This window comes from Mustela erminea, chromosome 9 (genome assembly GCF_009829155.1).
Source record: "Mustela erminea isolate mMusErm1 chromosome 9, mMusErm1.Pri, whole genome shotgun sequence".
Classification (NCBI taxonomy): domain Eukaryota; kingdom Metazoa; phylum Chordata; class Mammalia; order Carnivora; family Mustelidae; genus Mustela; species Mustela erminea.
This window is the reverse complement of record NC_045622.1, coordinates 111,956,643-111,964,069: the sequence shown is the minus strand read 5'-3', so window position 1 is coordinate 111,964,069 and position 7,427 is coordinate 111,956,643. Positions and strand designations below refer to the sequence as shown.

General features: G+C 66.8%; 1 long non-coding RNA gene across 1 annotated transcript; it reads left to right on the top strand.

Moving 5' to 3' along the window:
- The first annotated feature begins 443 nt into the window (after window positions 1-443).
- LOC116600184 lies at window positions 444-5,082 on the top strand. Its single transcript, XR_004289540.1, has 3 exons — window positions 444-765; window positions 2,126-2,180; window positions 3,566-5,082. It is a non-coding gene; the product is annotated as an uncharacterized LOC116600184 (long non-coding RNA).
- The last annotated feature ends 2,345 nt before the right edge of the window (window positions 5,083-7,427 follow it).

Below are 7,427 nucleotides of genomic sequence, written 5' to 3'. Positions count from 1 at the left end.
CGGGCCGGCACACCCCCACCGGGACTAGAGGACCCGCACACAGGGAGCTCCTGGCCCACTCCCGAGAAGGCGGGGCCGCAGCCCCTCGGCCAAGGACAATGGGGGTGACAGGTCGGAGATGGATCGGCTGGCCCAGGGAGAGGAGGCTCGTGCTGCGAGAGGCCGGGCCTGGGGTAGGGCTGCCCCAGGCACTTGAGCGGGAGGAGATGCAGAGGCCCTGACCGCCGATGGGCTGAGGCCTGGGCAGGCCCCGGGGACCACAGCATCGCCCGGGAGAAGGGCCCGTCCTGGAATGGGAGGCAGGAGGCCCCTCGAGAAAGGCTTTCTAAAGGGGGTTGTCGGGACGGTGGGTAATGTCATTAAGTAATTTCAAAAGGTCTTAATCAAATCCGCTTCGTCAAAAGGCCTTTGGAGAGGAAAAGAAAGCGGCCGGCAACCAGCGGGGCCCTTCCACTTGACTGGCCGGCCCCGCGCAGAGCCTGGCGGCTCGGGCCCCACCCACGGCTCAGCGCCCAACCCTAACGGCCCCGCTCCTCTGCGGGCACCGGGCCATCCCGAGCAGCCCCTCCTGGGAGACCCAGCCTGAGAGCCACCCCTTACAGAAAAGGAAACTGAGGCCCGTGCAGCCGCCTGACGTTGAGGAAACGGGCCGAGAGCTTCCAAGGCCTGGGGCCTCAGGCCAGGACACAGCCCTCTGCACCTCCGTGTCCCCGTCCGTCAGACATAGGCGAGACCCTGTCCTACCCCCCGTGGTTGCGCCACTCGGTAAGCCACGCGGTAGGGGCGTCCCGAGTGCTGTTTGCTGACTTCTCCCCGCGGCCCCCGAGGTCCTGTCGGTTGGGGTCCGTCAGAGCCCACGCTCTTCCCTTTGACCCTCTGTCAAGGTGCAGACGCACACGCACTCCACTGTGGGCTCTCAAACACCCCTGCCCCCTCACACACCCACCCCTTCCTCCCAGGAGGCCAAGGAGCAGACGCTCACTTTCCATTGTCCACGTGCTGGCACCACGTCAGCACCCCTGCCAATGGGCATCCACTGGCTTCTAAGCCCGTGGCCTCTGAAGGCCCCGCTGGGGACACCCCCACGACAGGGGCCACCATGGTTCTCCCAGAGCGGGGCCCCCTGGCTCTGCCCCAGGTCACCCCATGGGGAGAGCGGCCCACAGCCTCCCAGGGAGTGGCCACAGCTCCTCTCAGGGTCTGAGACCAGCCACAGTCCCCTGACCCAGCTGCCTGGGACTTCTGGTCTCTGCCCCAGCAAGAGCCCGGAGGTCAGGCGCCCCCCAGCCCCATCCTCTGCCTCTTCGGAGTATCCCTGCCTCCCATAAAGCAAGCAGGAAGGGCCGTGCCAGCCCTCACCTCCTACAGAAGCTGAGTGGCTGCGGGGGGGGGCCAGAGGCCAGCAGGTGTCCACCGCGCGCTCCTCTCCCCCAGCCCTGCCCGTCTCCCCCCACCCCCGCCAGCAGCCTCGAGAGGAAGCGCGCGGAGCCACGCCCCGAAATGCTCCACCAAACCCCACATGCGTCCCAAAGGCTTCGGTTACCGACGCCGCTGGCCCAGCCCCCCTCCAGCCCCTGCCAAGGCCTGGCACCCCCGCCCCGGCAGCCTCCCTCCGTGCCAGCCGCCCGCGAGGCCGGAGGGTGCAGGCAGACTGCTTTCCCCCTGCCTGAGCACCCGCTGCCCCGGGAAAAGGCCTCCTTGTTGACGCCCCGCCACCTCCCTTGGGCTCAGAGGCACTCGGGCTCCAGGCTTTGAGGTCACCGGTCTCGCAGCCCACCTGCGTCGCACCGGCTCCCGGAAACTGAACCCCAGCGGCAGGCGACAGGCGCAGGGGCTGGACAGAGCAGCACTCAGCCGGCGCTGGAGCCCGCCTGGCCTGACCTGGCAGCCGCCTCCCCCACCTGGGCCCTCCCTCGTCCCCAGGAGCCGGAGCGGCTCAGACAGCCTGTCTGGGGGCTGCACGATGGGTGGGAGGTGGGGGAGAAGCAGGCGAGACCCTGCCCCACCTTGAGGGCCACCAACAGCAGCCCGGGGGGAAGCCAGGGACCCCAAACCGAGCGTCAAGAGACATGGTCTTCCCTCTGGGACCCGACACATCAGGCAGGACCTGCTGCCCCCATTTTAGGGACGAGGGACCCGAGGCCAGAGCACAGGACCTGCCTGCCCAGGTGCCTACGCAGGTGAGGAGCAGAGCCGGGTAGCAGCGGGTGTGTCTGGCTCCCCAGCCCCGCCCCTCCCCCTGCCCCGGGGTTCCCTGTGAAGGAGCCCTGGAAGAGGTGGCCTGGGGGAGAGAGGCCACGGCAGCCACGATGGGAGGCGAGGGGGTGGAGGGGTTGGTGCCAGCAGCCTCCAGAGGGTGAGGTCCACGGAAGCCAGCCGCCCACCGCGGAGACCGACCTGTGCACCCCCCTTACAAGCATGCCAGCCACAGGGGGGTCTAGGAGGCAGGGGAATGGGCGAGGAGAGGAGGGTCCCACCCCTGCCCCCCCCCCCTACAGCAGAGGCCCCAAGTGACCTGGGGCCGGCCTGTCTCTCGTGCCTTCTCCCCGCCCCCAGCCCCGGCCTCCACATTCAGGGGTGGCCTGCAACCTCACGGACCCCAGCCCCAGGCCGAGCCAAACCCCCACTCTTCCAGCAGAGCTCTGCCTAAGGGTCTCCAGCAGCCGTGTCTACTGTCCGACTGGCCATGTGTGGGCCGGGCAGGAAGAGAGGGCTGGACAGAGCAGGGAGAGGGAGGTGGGCTCAGGCCCCTGGGGCTCCCGTGTCGTCCTGTACGCCTCGGCAGCCAGGCCACACCGCAGATAGGGGCACCCGGGTTCCACCGCGGGGGCCCATGCTGGGCACGCCCTCCGGGCGGACCCCGGTTCCCTCTCCCGCATCCGGCCCCGGCCAGGACTCGGCGCAGAGACGGTCCTGCTCTCCCAAGGCTGGGCCACGAGCTGCCTGTCACTCCGCTCTTCTGCCCCGCTGGCCACACTGAAAAGAGCGTCCTGTAGCTAGCAGGCATGAATATCGGCTCAGCCCACCGCAGCCAGCGGAGAGTGGAAACCCGGGGCAGGAGGAGGCTGGTCTCCAGGCCCAGCCCCCAGGCTCCCACCCCACCCTCCAGCAGCTGCCCGGCTCCTCCCAGGCGACCCCGGCTGCCACCCCCGCTGCCACTTCCCTCCATATCAGCCCAGCTCCCTTTCTCCACTTAGCAAGCTCCTGCTCCGTCACCCTGGCCCAGGGCACGGAGCCCCTCCTCCATGAAGCCTTTCTGAAGGGCTAACGGAACGGGGCCCGGCTTCCTCTCAGAGCCCACGGTGCCCTTTGCTTCTGACCTGACCCTGGGGGATGGGAGGGGCCCATCGGGAACCACGGAGAGAGGGGACACACGTGCACCTGCCGTCCAGCCACACCCTCTTCCAGCCCCCTCTCCACACACCGGCTATGCTACAGTCCCTTGGGAGCCCCCCGGTTCTCCCCCCACAGGCCGACCCACCCCCAAAGCCCTCCTTATCCACGTCCCACATCCGGAGAATTTGAAGGCAGGTTTCTGAAATTCTCTGCACCTTATGTGCTCCAGGGCACAGCCCCAGAGATCCTGGAGGACCAGCGACCGTGCGCCCGGCCCCCAGCACAGACCCAGGACGGAGGGGGTCTGTCATCGTCCTCGCGGCGGACTTGACTTTGCCGTTCGGGACACCTCACACACGTAACCTCGTCTGATGACGGTTCCAGCTCCCGAGGGAGACCTGAGTGCCAGGCGTCACCACCCCCCCGCACCATCCCTCCCAGCAGCCCTGGGATAACGGCAAGAGAGGGTCGCTCTGACCCAGGTACTCGGCAAAAACGGAAGGCCAGGTGGAGAAGTGCCCAGCCCAAGTTCCCCATGGCTCGTGGTCCGCTGACACGGCCGAGGGTCACTCAGTCACATGACCAGTGGGTGAACCCGGAACACCACCCCCCCACCCCACCCCCCGCCGCAGCTGGATGGGGGGCTGCAGGGCAGGGAGCTCGGGCACGGCCACGCCTCCCAGACCGAGCTCTCCCATCCAAGATGCTCTTACGCACTGGTCCCTGGACCCCAGTTCCCCAGAAAATGAGCTGGAAGACAAATTTTCGCTGGAATGTTACTGACTGCTCAGCTCTTAGCTTGCTCCTTCTGACAGGATTAGCGCCGGGAAGGGAACCCTGGAGAAGACCACGTCTGAGCGCTGAGATCTCAGACATCCTGGCCACTGCTACTGAGGGTCCCCCAAAACCATGACTCTGTCTAGCACACACAGCCTCACGACCGGGCCCCTCCCTGTCACTCTAGCACCTTCCCCATACACCCTACCCCGGAGCCCAGGCCCCAGCCCCACTCCGCTGACCCCAGGAGGGACAACCGTCCCTGTCCCCTCCCTTGGCCTCAGGTCCCCTCAGGCTGGGCCAGGGGGTCCCTCCACACACTGGGAGCTGGTGCTGAAGGGGAAGAGGACAGGACAGGATGGACATCACCCACTCCCCTTTGTCCATCTGGGGAAACTGAGGCCCAGGGACAGGCACACACCGTCCTGTGTCTCACACCACCCCTAGACCTTGAGTACGGCCAAGGGGTCTGAGACATACCATCAAAAGCACAGGGGACTTAGAGGGGCACCAGTGACCCAGGCTTCTGCCTCCCACCTCTGGCACCGTGGGCCCCTCTGCGGCTTCCTTGTGCCGCTGAGGCCTCTCCGAGTCTCACCACACCCCTTGGGCACCCACTTGCACGCACACTCTTGAGGCCTTGGCCCAGGGCAAGGAAAGAAAGAGCATCGAGATCATCAGCCCTAGCCTGGCGCTGGAGCCCTGGTCACCAGGCTGAGACACAGTCACCAAAAGTTGCCAAAGATGGCCCTGACTTGGATCACCTGAAGGTTTCAAAGATTGGGCGTGTTAAATACCATGGGGGAAATACCGAACACTTGTGGTGCGGGTGGCCGGGGTCCAGGTTTTACCATCTCGGCCACGCAGACTCTCCCACCCCGCCCCAGGCCACCTGCCAGGACTCCCCGGGATCCACCAGCATGGCCGGAGCAGCCCAGCCGGAGGCAATGTCGCCCCCAGGGACCGGGATGCAGAGAGGGGCTCTGCCGCCGGCGCTCGGCTGCGCGGGCCGCCCTAAGCCTCCCGGTGCCAGGCTAGGTCCTGGGCCGCGAGGGGCCGCGGGCCGGGCGGCGGGGGCGGGAGCGGGGTCGGGGGTCCGGCCAGCTTTAATGCGCTGACAAAGCCTCATTTGCAGGTCAATGCCGCGGCACACTCGCCTCTCCCCTAGCCCGGCGCCCTTTGTCCGGCCGCGCCCGCTCCTCGCGCCAGATGGCCGCGGAAATGCTAATTTCGGGCGCCCCCCGCCCCCCGCGTTTAATTGCGCCTTTGCAGATGGGCCGCGAGTGTGGGCTTCATGCAGATGAGCTCGGCCTGGCCGCCGGGGGCCTGCAGGCCGGCTGCCCTGGGGCCCGGAGCCACAGCCCGGGTTGGGGGCGGCGGGAGACGCGCGGAGGGGAGAGGGGGCGGGGGAGAGGGGGAGGGGCGCCCCCCAGCGCGCCGCCGGGCACGAGCGGGCACCCAGCGGGCCAGGCGCGGGAAGCGCGCTTTTCTCTTTTCATTTCTCCAAAATGGGATCTTAAGTGATTCTGAATGAAAACAAATTGGTCCGCTTTCTTCTCCAAACAGACGCGCGGGGCGGTGGGGGCTGCGGGCGCGGGGGAGGGGCGGGCGGGGTGGCCACGGGACCCCTGCCCCGGGGCCCTCGCTCCCGGCTCCAGGCACGCGGGCTGCACCTGGGGGCCGCCTGGTGAGTCCGGGCAGGCTCGGGGACTCTTAACTGGAGCCAGGGTCCTGGGGCAGCTGGAAGCGACTGGAAGGTGACAGATGCCCCTCCCCCGGGATGCAGAAATGAGGCGGGCCATGGGCGCACGACCTCAGAGTGGCCTCCTGCAGGATCTCCGGCCCTAGCAAGAGCTGAGGCCTCTGGCCCCAGGGTGCCTTTGGACACGCCGCCCCGGAACTGGCCTCTGGCTCTGGCCTGACTCTGCAGCGGGCCCCAGGACAGGAGCGCCCGGCCTCGGGACAGTGTCCGCACAGAAGGAACGAAGGAAGGAGAGAAGGAGCGAGCGGGGCCGCCCTGAGGGCCCTCTGGGGGCGGTGGTGAACTTTCAGCATCCCCGCCAAGACTCAGAAAGCCGATGTGTTGGTGGGTGAGGGACAGACGTGGCCGGCCACCGGCCGGGGACACGAGGACGGTCGGCTTCCCGGCCAGCAAATCCTCCTGCCACGTAACTCAGGCTGGAGCCACCATTAGAAAGGAAAGAGACCCTTGGGTCCTCTAATTTTCTGTTGTGTTTTTGTAACCTGCTCAGGCCAAGGGATGACCCGCCGGCCAGGTCCGAAGCCCCCGGCCTCCGCCAGCCTAGCCTTGACGCCCCCTGGCCGCTGAACCCTTACCCCACCTGCACCTTGTCCCAGACCCCTCCGGACCTCTCCGGGGGATGCTCTTCCCAAACAGCCCCCGGAGCCCCTCCCTCACCTGACTCCTCAGGGCAGCCGCCCAGTACCTTCACCAAGGGGCGGCTAGTGTCCCGCACGGCCTGGCCCTCTGGGGGACATTACGAGCGCTCCTGCTGACCCTCAGCCTGGGGCCGGAGGCTTGCCGACCCTTGGCACCTCTCCTGCCGGCGGACAGTCCGTGCCAGCCCCGTGGAGAGTCCGTGCCAGCGCCGGGATGAGCGTGGGCAGGGGCGGATGGCGGGAAATGCGCCGCCCGGAGGCACCGTGGACGTTTCCATGGCCGTGGGGTGGAAAGCGTTTCCAGTGCGGAAATCCCAGGTGCTCTCCTCGGCCTTCGCCCTTCATCTCTTTCTAGGAAACAGTTCGAGCGGGACTTATAGACGCTTCGAGACAAGCACGGTGTGGTCCTGGCCCCCCGCAGGCACATCATGAACCGGACACTTCCCTCCTCCCCCAGGCCGCGGAGGTCCCCCGCCCTGCGTGGCATCCTGGGACCTGCGGCCGGCCAGCGCACTGACCACCGGCACGCACGGCTGCGGTGGCCCAGTCTTCACTCCGGTGACTTTCTCTGGAGCCCCGGCGTCTCCCCCTGTTCCTGCGGCCACCTTGTGACAGCAGCGTCCCCCCACGCCTGGAACCGGTGCCCACCCAGGCCTCTCCTCACTGGCTAAGACGGAGGCCAGCCTCCCCGATCTCGTATAGTCACAGGGAAGACTTTCTCCGGAACATTCATCGGCTCCTCTGTTTACCACCCTCGCATTACGGGTCTCTTAACCCTCTCATCGTGCTTAAATATTTTGAAATGAAAATAACATACGTGTTTGTACATATGTTTACTCTAAAGCTTCTACAAGATACACTAAAATAGAACCCTCCACCTGAAGAGTGTGCGTCCCTAACTTGGATCAAGCCCC